At 47.6% G+C, this 19,385-nt stretch overlaps 1 non-coding gene across 1 annotated transcript; it reads right to left on the bottom strand.

Annotated features, from left to right (window-relative positions):
• Positions 1-16,254: 16,254 nt before the first annotated feature.
• On the bottom strand, positions 16,255-16,447 carry LOC116969462. The gene has a single exon (XR_004410767.1). It is a non-coding gene; the product is annotated as a U2 spliceosomal RNA (small nuclear RNA).
• Between the last annotated feature and the right edge of the window lie 2,938 nt (positions 16,448-19,385).

The raw sequence follows: 19,385 nt of genomic DNA, 5'->3' as shown, positions 1-19,385 counted from the left end.
AGGTTAATTGGCTCGGAAAATTGTAAATTACCCCTAGTGTGTTTAGGACGGTGTTAGTGCACGGGAATCGCTGGTCAGCACAGATTCGGTGGGCTGAAGGGTCTGTTTCCGTGCTGTTTCTCTAAAGTAATCTAAACTAATAAAGAATAATTAGTTTGAAGAAGTGTCCTGACCCGACACATCGTCGCTCCCTTTTCCTCCACATACAGTACTCTGCCTGACCCATTGAGATCCTCCAGCACTTTGTATTTCGCTCAAGGTCCTAGTATCTGCAGTCTCTGGTGTCTGCTAGAACAATTCGAGACCCGGGTTAGTTCAGGAACGAACTGTAGATGTCGGTTTATACCAGAGAAAGATACAGAATGTTGGAGCAACTCAACGGGACAGGCAGCATCCTTGGATAGAGGAATATAAAACAACTCAGTTCGAGATCCTTCCTCAGGCTGAATCTTCATCAGTCTGAGGAAGGGTATTGACCCGAGGTGTCACCGATTCCATCTATCCAGGGGTGCTGCCTGCCCCGCTGAGTTGCTCCAGTACTCTGTGTCTGTCCAGGGTTTGTTCACATAGCCCTTGTAATAAATGAACGTGTGGAACTCTTGGCGAGACACGGTATCTACGGACAGAACAAATTCAGCGGGCGAGCGACAACCCCTGTGAATTAGCCGTAAGGAGCCGGATGTTTTTTGAGGAGTGCGGCGTGAGATCTTTGGCAGAAAGAAAACGGAATGACATTATCCTCCCGCAGACTTTCCACCGCAGCCTTCATTAACCCCATGAATGTCGCCAATCCATTGTCACTGAAACTTCGCATAGGCGTATGAGTAGAGATCTACCCTTCAGCCTAATACCCGTGCTCTAAATTACTGAGTCTTACTTTAGTGTAGTTTAGAGGTACAGCACGGAAGCAGGCCCCTCGGCCCACCGTATCGCGACGACCAGCGACCCCCTCGCATTGGCAACAACCCTACACACACTAGGTACAACATTCACGTTTTTACCGAAGCCAAATTAACCTAGAAACATGTACCCGAAACGTTGCCTATTTCCTTCGCTCCATAGATGCTGCCTCACCCGCTGAGTTTCTCCAGCATTTTTGAATACCTTCGATTTCCCAGCATCTGCAGTTACTTCTTAAACATACAAACCTGTACGTCTTTTTAGTGTGGGAGGAAACCGGAGCACCGGGAAAAATCTCACGCAGTTCACGGGGAGAACTACAAACTCAGTACAGACAGCGCCTGTAGTCAGGATCGCACCCGGGGAACTGGCGCTGTGAGGCATCAACTCCACCGCTGCGCCATCAGATGAATTGTAGTTCTCTATCAATGTACCGGGGCGGCACGGTGGCGCAGCGGTAAAGTAGCTGTGTAACCCGAGTTCGATCCCACGCTGGTGACCCGAGTTCGATCCCAACTACGAGATCTGTCTGGATGGAGTTTCTACGTTCTCCACGTGACCACGATGGTTTTTTCCGTGTTCTTCCCACTTTCCAAAGACTTGGCAGTATGAAGGTTAATTGGCTTCTGTAAATTGTCCCTAATATCTAGGATATAACTGATTTACGGGCGATCGTTTGACCGTTTCGTTGATCGTTTCCACGCAGTTTCTTTGAACTAAATACGATGGACGCCAATGTCGCTCGTTACATGTCGGATATATTTGGTGCCAATACTCAATCCAACAGACATTACAGAGCACACTTGCACTTAACAATACAGCCTACATATGGAAAGTTTAACAGATACGCGGCTTACCAGGAACGCCGATGATGGCAAGGATAGGATAGTAATTGTTTTACAGTTGAATTATTACCGGCTGGTTCATACTAGCAGAGAGACCGCCTTTCCATCCAGTGCTACCAGGCGGTAGCCCGTTTTTAAAGTTCGGAGTTTATACCCGGGAGAAATCTAGTCACTCATTAGCAGGGTAAAATATTTTCCGCCTAAACGAAGTAAGGGCGAGAATTTTAATAAGAAACATGCATTTCGTAATCTGCCCAAACATGTTATGGCAAATATTCCTGGATTATAGACAATAGACAATAGATGTAGGAGTGGCCATTTGACCCTTCGAGCCAGCACCGCCATTCAATGTGATCGTGGCTGATCATCCCCGATCAGTACCCCGTTCCTGCCTTCACCCCGTATCCCCTCACTCCGCTATTTTTAACAGCCCTATCTTGCTCTCTCTTGAAAGCATTCAGAGAACTCGCCTCCACCAAAGGCAGATAATTCCACAGACTCATCACTCTCTGTGAGAAAAATTGTTTCCTCGTCTCCGTTCTAAATGGCTTACTCCTTATTCTTAAACTGAGGCCCCTGGTTCTAGACTCCCCTAACATCAGGAACATGTTTCCTGCCTCTAGTGTGTCCAAGCCCTTAACAATCTTATATGTTTCAATGAGATACCCTCTAATGCCTCTAAACTCCAGAGTATACAAGCCCAGCTGCTCCATTCTCTCAGTATATGACAGTCCCTCCTTCCCTGGAATTAACCTTGTAAACCTGCGCTGCTCTCCCTCAATAGCAAGAATGTCCTTCCTCAAATTAGGATGGACATTCGGATCGGATTTGTGGATTTATTTTTACAGACGCGTGCGAGGACGCGCAGAAACATGTGGAGAAGAATGTTGTTTTTCTTTTTTTTCATATTTCACTTTTTCACTTATAATTTAATTTTAATTTCAAGTTTCCGTGTATCTTGTTCTGTGCTCCGACTGTCGGCAGACTAATTTCCCTCAGGGGATGAATATACTTCTATCCTATCGCAACGTATCGTATTATATAGTATCGTCATATATCCGCAGAGGGAGATTAGCAATATTTCTCTCTCGTGCATCGAGATTGCCTCTTTCATAAGATCACAAGTGATTGGAGCTGAGTTGTCCATACGGCCCATCAAGTCCATTCCGCCATTCAATCATGGCTGATCTATCTCTCGCTCCCAACCCTGCTTTTCCCCCCATAACGTCTGACGTACGTACTAACCAAGAATCAATGTATCTCTGCCTTAAATATATAAACTAACGGTCTCCACAGCCTTCGGTGCCACAGATTCACCACCCCTGACTGTAGAAATGTATCCACATCTCCTTCCTGAAAGAACGTCGTATAATGCTATGGCTGTGAACCTTTGTCCTGGACTGTTCCACTAGTTGAAACATCCTCTCAACATCCATACTTTTGAATGACGCCCCTCCATTATTCTTCTAAACTCCAGTGAGTACAGGCCCAGTACCGTCAAACTCGCCTCATATTTTAACCGAATTATTCCTGGGATCATTCTTGTAAAACTCCTCTGGACCCTCTCCAGAGCCAACACATCCTTCCTCAGATATGGTGCCCAAGCTTGTTCACAATATTCCAAATGCGACCTGGCCAGCTCCTTATAAAGCCTCAGCATTAAACCCTTGTCTTTGTATGCACGTACGCTCGAACTACATGCTAGCATGGCGTTTGCTTTCTCTCTTTAGATATCGTCTAAATAATTAAAACAATGCTCCAGGTTGACTTGAAAAAATAATCAAGTGGGCAGCAACATTTAGAGACACCGGAGACTTAATTTGCTGGAATCTTATGCAAAAGATGCTCACGGTGGCCTGTATGTAGATATGTGTGTAAATGTCAATGCATATTCACGTAAACATATGCAGACACGTGAGAAGGATAAGCACATATATCTGGAGTAACACAGCGGGTCAGGCAGCATCTTTGGAGAAAAGGAATAGGTGGCGATAGGAGACGAGACCCTTCTACAGACTGGGACTCAGGGGAGAGGGAAATGAGAGATATGAAAAAGTACATCAAACAAACGATTGAAAGATATGGAAAATACCAAAACAATGGCAGCAACGATGATGGAAAGGTGGAGCTCATAATGATCCTTGCCTTGACGATCTTTGCTGCCAGATCCATATTTTTACATACATAGATACGCACAAACACACACACACACACACACACACACACACACACACACACACACACACACACACACACACACACACACACACACACACACACACACACACACACACACACACACACACACACACACACACACACACACTCACACACACACACACACACACACACACACACACACACGCGCGCACACACACATACGCACACACACACACACACACGCACACACACACACACAGAGAAACATAGAAACTTGGAGCAGGAGTAGGTCATTCGGCCCTTCGAGCCTGCACCGCCATTCAATATGATCATGGCTAATCATCCAACAGTATCCCGTACCCGCCTTCTCTCCATACCCCCTGATCTCTTTAGCCACAAGGGCCACATCTGACTCCCTCTTAAATATACCCAATGGACTGGCCTCAACTACCTTCTGTGGCAGACAGTTCCAGAGATTCACCACTCTCTGTGTGAAAAATGTTTTTCTCATCTCGGTCCTAAAGGATTTCCCCTCTATCCTTAAGCTGTGACCCCTTCCCAAACATCGGGATCAATCTTCCTGCATCTAGCCTGTCCAACCCCTTAAGAATTTTGTAGGTTTCTATTACATCCCCCATCAATCTCCTAAATTCTAGCGAGTCCAAGCCGAGTCTATCCAGTCTTTCTTCATATGAAAGTCCTGACATCCCAGGAATCAGTCTGGTGAACATTCCCTGCACTCCCTCTATGGCAATATTGTCTTTCCTCAGATTTGGAGATCAAAACTGTACGCAGTACTCCAGGTGTGGTCTCACCAAAACCCTGTACAACTGCAGTAGATCCTCCCTGCTCCTATACTCAAATCACACACGCACACACACACACACACACACACACGCACACACACACGCACACAGACACACGCACACAGACATACAAACACAGACAGACAGGCACACACACACACACACACACACACACACACGCACACGCGCGCACACATACACATTCAGACAGACAGATAGAGAGAGACACATACATATATACACACACACACACCACACACTTGATCGCTCTGCCTCCATCACATGGTACAGCCTGTGGATTGATGTCAGCTCTAAACCTACCTCCTCCCAGAGTTATCCGGATTACACTTCCTCCCCTACTTCACGCCCCGCATTTGTACCCAAGATATGACTTTCCATTCTCAAACATTAAAGATGGCCTCTTTCTTCAGTGAACGTGTTTTTGTACCTTCTAACATAAAAACATATAAACATTGAAAATAGGTGCAGGGGGAGACCATTCGGCCCTTCGAGCCAGCACCGCCATTCATTGTGTTCATGGCTGATCGTCCCCTATCAATAACTCGTGCCTGCTTTCTCTCCATATTCCTTTACTCCACTAGCCCCTAGAGCTCTATCTAGCGCTCTCTTAAATCCATCCAGCGACTTGGCCTCCACTTCCCTCTGTGCCAGGAAATTCCACAAATTCACAACTCTCTGGGTGAAAACGTTTTTCTCACCTTAGTATTAAATGACCTCCCCGTTATTCTAAGACAGTGGCCCCTGGTTCTGGACTCGCCCAACATTGGGAACATTTTTCCTGCATCTAGCTTGTCCAGTCCTTTTATAATTTAAGATGTTTCTATAAGAAACCTCCAAACCTTCTAAACTCCAGTGAATACAAGCCTAGTCTTTTCAATCTTTCCTGATATGACAGTCCCGCCATCCCAGTGATCAATCGTGTGAAACTACGCTGCGCTGCCTCAATCACAAGCATGTCCTCAAATTAAGAGACCGAAACAGTACACAATACTCCAGATGTGGTCTCACCAGAGCCCTACACAAATGCAGAAGAACATCTTTACTCCTATACTGAAATCCTCTTGTTATGAAGGCCAATATTCCATTAGCTTACTTCACTGCCTGCTGAAAGCCAACTTTTAGTGACGGGTGTACAAGGACGCCCAGGTCTCGCTGCACCTCCCACTTACCTAACCTAACCCCATTGAGATAATAATCTGCCCCCTTGTTTTTGCCGCCAAAGTGGATAACCTCACATTTATCTATATTATACTGCATCTGCCATGCATCTGCCCGCTCACTCACCTGTCCAGGTCACCCTGCAACCTCCCAACATCCTCTTCACAGTTCACACTGCCACCCAGCTTTGTGCCATCCGCAAACTTGCTAGTGTTGCTCCTAATTCCCTCTTCCAACTTATTCTACACATAACACATACTAAAAAAACAACAAAGAAGGAAGGGGCTGAGACTATCGGCGAGGCAGCCATTGCTAGCGCCACCCGGAATACAGATGGAAACTACTCGTTTTGCCTTGTGCTTTTCCTTAATCCGAGACTCCAATTACTTTTCATGGTCATTTGTGGCCCTTATTAGAAGGGCCACACATGACCCACTTGATGCATTTCCTACTGGCTTTAGATTCCTCATTCCACCGTCTGACGTCACCTTCTTCAACACGGCTCACGCATCCGTTTTCTTCTCGAGAACGTTTACAACATGTCTGGCCATTCATGACCTTCCCTCCCTCCTTTCTACTGAAACATACGGATCCTGCTCATTGAGCAACTAGCCTTTAAACGACTCCCACATGTCATCTGCGGACGTACCCAATTACAACTGTTCGAAATCTAACCTCCCTAGCTCATGCATAATGACCTCGAAAACTGATTTGCACCAATTTATTACCTCCCCCCCACGTCCCGACACGTAAAATTCTATCCCGATGAAAAACATTTATAAAACCTATGGAGTTATGATCACAGACACCAAAATGCTCTACCGCCGCAACACCTGTCACCTGGCAAAATCCGTTTTGCAATACAAGGTTCATAATGTCCTTCCTAGAATTGGACTATCCACACACTGTTTAAGGAAACCTTCTCGGATACGCACAATACACTAGGTGCAGTCAATTCTTCTTGCGTTGAAGACGACCCAGTCGATAGGGGGTTAAAGTCACCCAATGCAACAACGCTGTTCTTCTTGTATCCTCCACAATCTGTCTACATAACTGACACTCAATTTCCCGCTGGCTGGTGGATGGCCAATAATGTAATCACATTAGAGTTATGCTCCTTTCCTATTCTTTTATCACAATCCATAAGGCCTCAGCACATGTAACCTCAAGTATGTCATCTCAGAGAAGCGCCATGACATTCAGCATTGTTAGTAAAACGATCAGCGATGAAACAATATTCTCTGCCTAAGCTGATGCAGGCAAGTACCGCGTAAGCCTTCTTTACCGACTTATACTTGGCACTTTCAGAGATGCATCGACATGTACATTAATGACCCGCCCTTGCTCAATGTTGTCTGGGTATCACCATTCATTATAAAACATATAACAAAGGGAAGCACCGCATGGGAACATACCCCTCGGCCCTACCTACCTGTGCCGGACATAAAGGCAAACTAAACAAATGTCGCTGCACCCAAATCATACTTCTGCATTCCTTGCATATCCACATGCTTATACTAAAGCCTCCTCATTGACACTATGGTATCTGCCTCCAACGTCATCCCTGGCAGCGTGCTTCGGGCATCCACCACTCTCAGGGTTATTTTTGTAAATGTTTTTTGTTTACTATGTCCAGTTACACGTGAGAAGGTTCGATGCTGGTAAGCTTATGATTTACAGCACAGTGGAGATTTTCAGTAACTTTGCAGATATCTGCAAATATCTGGTAATGTAGTTGATTGCCTGCAGAGAAGCATTGATCGACTGGTAAATATGATTGTGAGGTTGTGCACTTCGTATGGACTGATACAGAAAGGGCGTCCACAATTAGTGGTATTGGGTAAAGTATGGAAGTAAAAGTATAATATCCTCCCTTATTTAATTTTCCATGACATTGAACAAGGGAACGAAAGGGTGTTTTGGATTTGACAATTGGAATCTCTCACGACCAGGTGTCCAAACGTTTGTTGGAATCGGCAAAGTAAGATCAGACATATTACGTCTTGTCTGGGAATGTGTTGAATGGTGGATGGTAAATGCAAACATGAAACAACAGAGGAGATATGGAAGTTTGTTTACATTTCTGAGAAGTCACAGTACCTCTACCGCGCCTCCTACCGCTAGAAGAGTAGATATGTTGCAGTAAATGGGAGTCTTGTAATCGGCTTGGAATGGGGATGCTAGCGTGGTCGATTGAACGATTAGTTAGAAGCAGGTCAAGATTCCCTTGTATTGTGCTTGACTCGCATTAACCGTCTGTTGTGGAATTAAATTAGCATAAGTGAAACGTATGTTATCACTAATGAAATAATTGCCACCCATGTGGTTGATAGAATATTTCGTAGAATATTATCTAACAAAATAAACAAAAGTTATTTCGTGTACACTATAACTGTCGGCTCATTCTGCTGCGAAGTCAGAGAACTGGTGAGAAGTTTTCTGCTTCCATCTCTCCATGATATCATGCAATCAAGTATATTGAAGCAAACCTGCGAAGTCTGTAACTTTACATTTTTGATTTTTATTTCCCTCTAAATTAATTTCTTCCACAGTAAGTATGGAAACCCAATTTCTGGAAAGATGGGGATAATTCGGGAGTGTGGGAGGGAGGGGGGGGGGGGGCAGAAGAAAAGGTTTGCCAGAGTTACTGCCTTCCAGCGCAGAAGACCCCGTTGCGATCTTGACTAAAGTGCGGAGATTGTACGTACTCCCCGTGACCTCCGATGTCCTACTGGTTTGGAGCTCAACTGGTTTGGTATAAATGTAACATTGTACCGTGTGTGTATCGGGTAGTGTTAATGTGCGGCGATCGCTGGTCGACGTTGACTCGTTGGGCCGATGGGCCTGTTTCCGCGCGGCATCAAAAACTAAACTAAAACTAGGGGTTATTAGCTATCAGGAAATGTTCGAGGGTATGATGTTAATACCATTAAATATGGTCCCATCCATCTGGGAGAGGAACCTGCACCAAAAATCGTATGTCCTCCTCGGATTCACGGCCCACAAAAGCATCTCGATGTGCTTCACAAACGTCCTTGTACACGATAGAATTCAGAAGATTGAGGGGGGATCTTATAGAAATTTACAAAATTCTTAAGGGGTTGGACAGGCCAGATGCAGGAAGATTGTTCCCGATGTTGGTGAAGTCCAGAACTAGGGGTTATAGTTTAAGGATAAGAGGGAATTATTTTAGGACCGAGATGACAAAATCATTTTTTACACATAGAGTGGTGAATCTGTGGAATTCTCTGCCACAGAAGGTAGTTGAGGCCAGTTAATAGTAAGATTAAACGAGAACTTACCAGTTTGAAGTTTGATCTGTATTTTATGATGAGTTACGATGAGGGATTACGTGAAGAACCCGCTCAGTGCGCAGGCGCGGCATACTTCCAAGCAGCGGTGTGGAATCACAGATAGACACAGTTATTTGAAGTAAACATAATAAAGATAAGGAGACATCAATTTATTAGTTTGATCCATATAATGAGGGTGGGAGCGGAGGGCACGTAATCCCTCATCGTAACTCCTCATAAAATACAGATCAAACTTCAAACTGGTAAATTCTCGTTTAATCTTACTATTTTATTCGGAGTCACGTGAGTGACTACGTGAAGACTTCAAAGCTCTGTGATTTCAAACCGTGTAACAGTTCATACTTCACTCGCTGCCGAAGTTATTCGAGGGAGGAAGTATGTTATCGTAATCAACCATGAATCTGTTTGTAAAAACAATAATGGTGTTATTAACAACAACAAGACCAATTGCTCGCCCGGCCTTAAATTATATATGTTTTGCAGATTATTTTTCTGCAAACGATACAGGTTCTGTCAGTGGTTTGTTATAAAAGTTTGGAACGTATACTCCCTAGACCACCCTGCAGTAGCCAGGATGTGGTCCATAGGCTCGTCCATCCTCTTAGTTACTGACGTGGAAGCTGTCCTGGTGGAATAAGATTTTATACACGTTAGTATTTACTCCAGCAACTCCCAGTACCTGCTTGAGCCACTAGAGATAGTTTAGCTCGTCACCCGACCATGAGGTTTCCTGTGGCTGACCCATAAGGCTTTTTCCTCTCCCTCGGTATTCCTTATTGTGTCGATCTCTAAGTGGGTCATGACACATACAACGTGGTTCAGGTAGGTATGGCCGGAATTTCATGACTGGACCTGATGTTCCTGGTCTGTTCTGTTTGGCCAACCCTTGAATGGGCATGTGACACTTCTGGTGTTATAACCATATTGTCCCATCGCAGTAGATGGGAGAGCTGGCTCTTTTTGTTGATGTAAGGTCACCAGCATGTCCATCTTCAGGGTAGGCTGTTCCAGGGTGAGTGGCCTGGCTGGTGATCATCCCCTAAGGTATGTCAGGATTTCACTGACATCCCAATTTGGGTGTACCTATTTCTGGGGAATGGATTGATATACCTCTCCTGTATCTGATCACCAGTGAGCGGTACCCAAGTTGAGTAGGCTGACAGAACATGTCCTTCATTGTGGTGAAGACCTGCCAGGAGCTCCAGTACAGTTTTTGTTATAGTTGAATGTGTAATTCCTGTTTTGGTAACAGTGTACAATTTCTTGATGCTCCTCAGGTATGTTCCCTATGATATGCGACGGAATGCTGTCATCAGGTTGATAGTGCTGCTGATCCAAGCACAGCAATGGTCTTTCCAATTCTGCAATTCTTTTACTGACCATGTCGAGGATCACTGGGAACCATGCTTGTGGACTTGGTCCACTGTAATTTGCGTAGTAACCAACTGATGAAGCCGTGGTACCTATTGAAGAGGTAGAAGGAAAGGAAAACATAGAGATTAGGTTCCCCCCACCCCTCAATACGCGGGAATGTATCCATTGCCGCTGCCTTGAGATTGGTTTCATGTGACGTAAGTTAGTACGTGGTGATTTAATTGGATATAAGGAATCGATATCTGGTGTCCATATTGCTTAGTAATTTCAGCAAATATTTTTGGTTTAAATGTATGTTTACAGTATTTAGCTCACTTGATAGGTGAGTTACTGATGGTCAAACATGTTTGACGACATACGGTTTCCAATTGTTAATAAATTGTCACCTAATATCGATGTTCTCCGCCCAAGTGGTTTGGTATATGCCACCACTGTGATGTTGTTATCTTATAAACGAACATGCAAATTTGGTGGATTACTGAGCAAATGCTTCACTTAAATTAAGTAAGTTAATATATAACATGTTTAAGTCAATTCATATTGGCATTAAGTATTACAAGCTCAGTAACACATCAGGACACATAAGATGTTACTCAAAACAGGTGGAAGTGTACAACCATAATCCTTCCTGCCGATAAATTCCACGATAGCACTACATATTAATCCATTTGCCCCCATATTACAGGTATGGAGATAGTTTTTGTAGATGGGTTATGCATGCAACCTATAATGTAGTTACCTCATCACCACTAACCACGCCCCATCATATTAGTATAACTGTAGTATCCTCCCTTTGTTCCTCCCACTAGGTTCCAGTACGTCTGAAGGCTGGATGCAGTCAGTTCTGGGACGTGTGTGCCATGTGCTATATTAAACTCACAGTAAAGCTTACAGTGTGTCAGTAATCACGCCTTTACATGGCGTCAGAAGTTTAAAACTCGCGTTTCCCGTTTACCGGTTTTCATTTATTTTGTCCCCGTTAGTGCCCAGTGTTGGGTTTCCCTTGACATGGCATCCTCATGCCGAAAGCCATCTCCCCTTGTCTTCGACGCTGACATTGCGGAGCGATGGTCGACTTTTGTGTTGGACTACACTCACTACGTCAATATTGCGCACCGGAACGACCCAGCCGCGGTCAAAGCATCACTCTTGCTCAACCTGGCCGGTCCCGACGCAATGAAGAGAGCTCAAGCCTTTGTCTACGAACCAGCGGTCCTGGATGACAACGACCAGCCGGTCGAGCCAGCTGAATCGGCCGACGACCCGGTATGTATTTTGCGCAAATTCGCGGAGATATGTGTCCTGCCCTCCAACCGTATACTGGAGCGGGCCAGGTTCTTCTCACGCAAGCAACAGCCGGATGAACCTGTTGAATGCTTCATCGCCGACCTGCGGCACCTTGCCCAGCGGTGCCGATTTGAAACCATGCGCGACCAGCTAACCAGAGACATTCTCGTCACTGGTATGATCGATCAGAAGCTGCGTGCCGACCTGCTGCAACGGCCTGACCTAACCCTGACTCAGGCAATGCATGCGTGCCGCATTGCCGAAGTGGTCACCCCTCCTCATGGACAGAGGGGGTCTGACAACCGAGCCATAAATTTAACTGGTGTTGCTGGACAACGACGGATGAAGGACAACTTTCGCCCTCCACCGCGGCCCGTTCGTACACCCCGGGACCCGAGATCTCAAAAGTGTCCTAACTGCAACTACGTGCACTCCTCAGAATCACAGTGCCCAGCCCTTGGGAAGACCTGCAATTTCTGCGGGAGAAGAAACCATTTTGCAGCTGCCTGCCGGTCCCGTGGGAAAGTGCCCTCAGCTCCCAGACAACTCCTAAACAACCTTCTAAAAGTTGATAGCGAGATGGATTCTCAACCCTCTGTTGACGCTGCCCCCGACTCTGAGCTCAGCTTTTCCACGGGAGATGTAAGTATTTACACTCTCCTCCACAGCCGATCTCGCCTCCCCGATCCTTCTGTGAACATAACTGTAAACAATAAGTCCTTCTCTGCTAAACTTGACACGGGGGCAAAAGTGAACGTAATGTCAACAAAGCTGTTCCACCAGATAAGGAATAATGAGCTGCTGATTGCAGACCGCTCTGTTTTGCGTGCCTATGGGGGAGAGGAACTAACACCTGTGGGGAGGGCGACTTTCCACTGCGTGCTGCAGAAATCTTCCCAGGACCTGTCTTTCTTCATTCTGGACAGTGACTGTGTGACGTTGCTGAGCAACCAGGCCTGCCAGGATCTTGGTCTGGTGTCGTTTGACCGTACGGTCCACGAGGTGCAAGCTGTGATGGATCCACTATCTGAATACCCAGACCTGTTTGACGACAAGTTGTGGAAGCTGCCGTTGGTGTACAAGATCGCGACTGACCCATCTGTGGTGCCTGTGATCCGTCCACCCCACAGAGTGTCTTTTGCCATGAAGGGCAAGGTGGAGAATATGCTGAAGGACATGGTCAACATGGGAGTGCTGGAGGCTGTCAGCGATCCAACCGAATGGGTCTCCACCATGGTCGCCACGTTGAAGAAAGGAAAAAATGAGATACGGGTATGCATCAAACCTAAGGACTTGAATATGGCGATTAAACGGCTCCACTACCCCATGAGGACTGTCGAAGATGTTGCCGCCCAGGTGGGACAAGCCACTGTGTTCTCCGTCCTCGATGCCAGAAGTTCGTTTTGGCAGATACCACTGGACAAACGCTCCACGGACCTGACCACGTTCAGCACGCCCTTCGGCAGGTTTAAGTTTTTACGGATGCCGTTCGGCATCAACTCTGCCAGCGAGGTATTTCAGCGTTCAATGGAACAATTATTTGCAGGTCTGCCCTGCGCGATTATTGTGGATGACATTCTGGTCTATGGGAGGGATGTTGCCGAACATGACCACAACCTCCGGCGGATTTTGGACCGTGCTCGGCAGATAAATTTGAAGCTCAATCGGTCAAAGTGCAAGTTCCGGGTGCCTGAGGTCACATATGTCGGCCACATTTTCACGGCCCAAGGGTTGAAGCCAGACCCGCAAAAGACCAGCGCCATCTCAGAGCTGCCCGCCCCGACAGACGTTGTCAGTCTGCAGCGTTTCCTGGGTATGGTGAATTACCTGGGGAAGTTTATCCCCGACCTCAGCGAGTTGAGCGCACCCCTGAGACAGCTCACAAAGAAGGACATTGCCTGGGCATGGTTTCCACACCACCAGCAGGCGTTTGACCTGCTAAAGACGAGGCTGGTCAGCACACCTACCCTGAAGTTTTTTGATCTGCTGCGTCCGATCGTGGTCACTTGCGACGCCTCTCGATTTGGTCTGGGTGCTGCCTGCCTGCAACCACACGCTGATGACTTGCTGCTGCCTATCTCCTATGCCTCTCGGACCATGACGGACACAGAGCAGCGCTATGCTCAGATAGAGAAGGAGCTGCTGGCGGTGGTTTTCGCGTGTTCGAAGTTTAAGGACTTCTTATTTGGCACCAGGTTCACCGTTGAGACGGATCACCAGCCACTGGTAACGATACTTAACAAACCAATACACTGCGCTCCTGCCAGGCTCCAGCGGATGATGCTGCAGCTACAGCGCTTTGACTTTTAAATCATATATAAGAGGGGCACCGAGATGCATGTTGCTGATGCGCTGTCCCGAGCCCCCCGGGCCTCCTGCGTCCAGCACCCCTTCGAGCAGTCGGACTTACAGGTACTGAACGTTAACTTCGTCCCTTCTCACCAGCTGCAGTGCTTGGTTGAACATACCGCTAACGACCCCGACCTGCAGCAGCTTGCTGCTGTCATCAAGCGCGGGTGGCCCACCAAACGGAATTCGTTGCCTGCCAGCGTCCACCCCTATTTTTTGGTCCGCGATGAGTTAGTCCTCCGTGACGGTATTATTATCAAAGGACACAAAGTTGTCATCCCGGCCTCGCTGCGTGGCTTGTATTTTGATGCCGCCCACATGGGTCATCCCGGGGCAGATGCCACTATCTCACATGCCCAGGAACAGTACTACTGGCCGGCCATGGCTAAATACATCCAGGCCAGGGTGGATTCCTGTCCGGACTGTCACTCGCTTGCCCCGCATCAGCAAAGACAGCCACTTTCGCAGCAGCCTGCCCCTGACATGCCCTGGTCTTCTCTGGCGGCCGATATCTTCGACTGGCGTGGGAGGCAATTCCTTGTGCTAGTAGACTCTTACTCGAATTGGTTCGAGGTGGACCTCCTCCCTGCCATCACCTCCGAGATGGTGATCAGCAAGCTTCGCCGCCACTTTGCCACGTTTGGTTCCCCTGTCCGGCTGCAGACAGACAACGGTCGCCAGTTCACCAGCGCCGAGTTTCGAGCGTTTGCCACTAGCAGCCCGGAGTACCCTCAAAGCAATGGTCTGGCCGAACGGGCGGTCCGCAGCGCTAAGCACCTGCTTGAACAAACCCGCCTCTCGAACGGGGATTTCTATCAGGGTCTCCTGAACCTTCGGAACATTTCCAGAGACAGTAACATGGGATCCCCTGCCCAGCGACTCATGTCCCGAGTTGTCCGCCCTCCGATGCCTATTGCCCAGCAGTCCCTGATGCCTAAAGTCCTGCAGCCTGCTGATGTCCAGAAACGTATTGCCCAGAAGCACGAGATCCAGCGACGATCGCATGATAAATCCTGCCGCCCTCTTTCGCCACTGATGCCTGGACAGGTCGTCCGTTTGCAGACGCCCACCGGCTACTCCCGACTTGCCACCGTCGTCGGGTTTGACAGCGCGCCACGGTCCTACCTCGTGGATTTCGAAGGGACTGTATACCGACGCAGCCGCCAGCACCTGTTGGCGGTTAACGAGCCCAAACCACCTCCTGCGATTCCGTATACCCCTCCATCGCGTGTCGAGCCTTCCTCCACTAACGTACCATCTGCTCCCTGTATGCCACGGTCGGTCCTTTTGCCTCGGGTAGCCCCCCTGCTCCTCCCGGGTTTGCTCCCCAGGCTCTGCTGTCTCCTGCAAGGTCTTCTCTCTCTCCAACTTCAGCTCGTTCTACCCCTTCATTCTCACCTGGCTCACCTGTGCCTCTCCGTTCCCCCTTCAAGCTGGGTTCCCCACCCATCTTCTCTCCCCCTCCTGTTTCTGTTCCTGTCCCTCCTCCTATTCTTTCGGGCGGGGAGGGTGAAGGTGCTGTGCGCACTCGCTCGGGTCGGATTGTAAAACCTCCGGCTCGCTACGGAGAATATGCTTAGCTTTGCAGGTACTGTATAATAAACCTGCTACTATAGTAACTTGTTTGAATTGTAAGGGAAAGGATGTAGATGGGTTATGCATGCAACCTATAATGTAGTTACCTCATCACCACTAACCACGCCCCATCATATTAGTGTAACTGTAGTATCCTCCCTTTGTTCCTCCCACTAGGTTCCAGTACGTCTGAAGGCTGGATGCAGTCAGTGCTGGGACGTGTGTGCCATGTGCTATATTAAACTCACAGTAAAGCTTACAGTGTGTCAGTAATCACGCCTTTACAGTTTTGAACACTAGTATCTCAGCTCATAGGAAAGGTACAAAGTTCCGTAGCTGGTAATGCTGCTATATCCCAATTACTTTGCCACGTAGTTGATTGGTGGTTAATGCACCATGACTGATAGTCTTAATGAATACCAGATAACAAAGTTGTGGATGTTCAACGTAAATATCTGGATATATATTTTGTGCACCGTTCCCAGAGGCACTGCAATACTGGGTCGATGCGTGGAGTGGACGGAGCAAGCCCCTATTCCATCTCCCTGTTCCAAATTTCAATTTAATATATGGTCCCTAGATAAGGGACGTATCAGATTATTAAACTGATAAGAACAGATACTACACTTGATCTTAGCCAAAAAGGCCGAGAAGCGATGCAGCTAAAGCTGTATCCAAGGATAGTTTGTCGTTAATATATGGACATGCCATGACGGAATGTTTCTACGTGTCAGGGCTAGTTGATTCTGGATAACTTTGACTTAAATGCCGCAACGCTCATCATGGTTACTCCATCCAGGTAATTGCGGTATATCCGAAACTTATATGAGAAGGTACTGAATAGTGTGCATCTTTAAGGTCGATGTCTACCATAAAGTATCTTTGGATCCATGGTAGTAGTTACAAATCCCATGAATGGGTATACCTGGTGAAATACTCAAGTGGTTTATCAACGATGGTGCGACATTCACCATCGTGGGAGGGTAGACCCCTTGGGGTGCTTGCTGAATTGGTGGCAAGATATTAATTCTATTCCCCTTGTATTTGTTTTTTTGTATACAACTAACAAGAGTGATAGCTTCCTAACCAGGCGTGATTCACCCACCCCTTGTTAGTACAACCCTTAACCTTTATGTGATGGTAGGATCCATACTTATCTGTCTTCATTGTTGTTTTCTTCGGGTTCTGGTTCCTTGTTCTTGTAGGGACGATGTTTGTTGGGGGGTGGCGCATTTTCCCTGGGGCCTGCTCTGGGCCGTGGCCTAAAATGCTACGGGTTTGGCATGCAGGCCCCGAGCTTTCACCAGTACCATGAGTTAGACGCACCTGGTGGACACGTTGAGGTACTGCTGTCTGGTTTAGTGTGGTGGACATGATAGCCGACGTCAGGGTACCAAATGCATTTTTAAAATATTTAGGTTAAATGCGCTGCTCAATGTATCCCCCAATAATGGTGGGCACTTTGAGTAAATGCAATTTAGGGGAGCCGTGATAAAACCAACGCCTCATGGCTACCTGTCTTGGAGAGGTTTTTTGGAAAAGACAGGTAGTAAGCTGGCCATCAGTTGAGACTGAAAAGCCATCTCGCTAGTGGTGGAGCCACATAGCGGCCACATCCAGCAGCTCTTCCTGATCGTGTACCTCAAGCATACTCCCGATTTTGTTCAGCCAGTGACCCCTCTTCATGACCAGCCCAGCCACTGGTCACCCCAAAGCTAACCACACTAAGGAGGAAGCGATGGGCAGTGCCTAGGCACTGTGGAGGGTATGCCTGAACCCTCCAGCGAGACTGCCACTCCCGTAGCGTGTCTCGCAGGAGCTCCTGCTCCAGGAGCCGCTCCAGCGGCTCAGGCGGCTGTCTCTCTCCCATGCGGGTGGAGAGACGTCCCCTCCGACAAGTCGGAAGCCACCGGCCGGATGCCTCTTCGGATGGCTCAACATCCAGCCCGCAGCTCAGGCACTAGCGGGAATGGCCTCGGCGCGGTGTGGGGATAGAGGTGCGCCCGGTAAATGTTCCTACCGCCTTCTTCTGGAGCTTTTGTGCTTTGTAGAAGCGAGAGCGCCCCTCAAGCAGCGCGTCTCGCAGGCACCTGCACCGAGAGCCGCTCCAGCGGCTCAGGCGGCTCTCTCTCCCCCCGTGCGGGTGGAGAGACGTCCCGTCCCAAATCGGGAACACCTGCCGGATGCCTCTTCGGGTGGCTATACATCCAGCCCGCTATCGGGCTGGCCTCGGCACGGTGTCGGGGAATTACGGAACACCGGGTCGCTCCTACCGCCTGTTGCTGCCCCCCTTCCCCCCGACGGAAAACGTTCCTCCTCGAACGGGGGACAGTTTTGTTCCAGAGCCTTTTTCTCTGCCTGTAAAACACAAGCAGAAAAAGGGGCCTACCCTGTAAAAGAAAACCCGACCTCAGGGTACTCACCTGACGGTCCGTTTCATCTGTTGCGGGAGAGACTAACTCCCGCTGCCGCTGTAGCACTGCTGGCGTAATGCCGCGCCTGCGCACTGAGCGGGTTCTTCACGTAGTCACTCACGTGACTCCGAAGTAAAATTGGCTATATTTAAGAGGGAGTTAGATGTGGCCCTTGTGGCTAAAGGGATCAGGGGGTATGGAGAGAAGGCAGGTGAGGGATACTCAGTTGGATGATCAGCCATGATCATATTGAATGGCGGTGCAGGCTCGAAGGGCCGAATGGCCTACTGCACCTATTTTCTATGTGTCTATGTTTCTATGTCCTTTTATTCTAGACATTAACATTATATAATGCGTAATACTGTGAGAGAATCCAGAATGTTTCAATGACTCACACTGCCGACAGGCTTTTTATAACCGGTGACACAATGGATAAATGAGGATTTTATTGTTTTCAAATAATGCAGTAATAAATCTATACTTGTAGTCTTCATTCCTTGTACCTCCACCCCAAAGGTAAAATATTTTAACTTCCCCAGATTTATCATGAGTTTTACATGCAATCCTAACAAGAATTCATAATTGCTGTTGCATATTGTTGGATAAATAATGCCATTATTGAGCAAAGGGCCTTATCTACCAGTAGCTAATGCGCATGCAGACTCCTTCCCATCCTGACCTCTGATGAAATCTGTAAAGATTCCCCACGTAACGTAATTCCACCACAGTGAGTTCTCTGGATAGACACAAGATGATGGAGTACCGCAGCGGGACAGCCATGCTCCAGAGATGCTGCCTGTTCCGCTGTGTTACTCCAGAATCTTGTGTCTCTCATTGCTACTTAAACCAGTATCTGCTGTTCCTTCATGAACAGAGCACAGGTCTCACTCGGGCACCAGTTTTATCGCACGTCCCAATGACGCAATTGGTTGGCAGAGTAAATGACGTCTGTGATATGATGCTAAGTGGGCATTTCCTTGTCATGTAAGAGGATGAATTGGATATAGGTATGGGACGGAATAGAACTGAAGTGTTTGCTCTCGCAGCCGGCATAGACTCAATGATGAGATCACATTCTCGGAACGAAAGTTGCAGTAATTAAACATGGAAGACAAAGACACTTCAATACCAATAGACAATAGACAATAGACAATAGGCGCAGGAGTAGGCCATTTGGCCCTT

Source organism: Amblyraja radiata, unplaced genomic scaffold (genome assembly GCF_010909765.2).
Source record: "Amblyraja radiata isolate CabotCenter1 unplaced genomic scaffold, sAmbRad1.1.pri S46, whole genome shotgun sequence".
NCBI lineage: Eukaryota > Metazoa > Chordata > Chondrichthyes > Rajiformes > Rajidae > Amblyraja > Amblyraja radiata.
The sequence above is the reverse complement of the archived record's forward strand: the minus strand, read 5'-3'. Positions and strand labels throughout refer to the sequence as shown.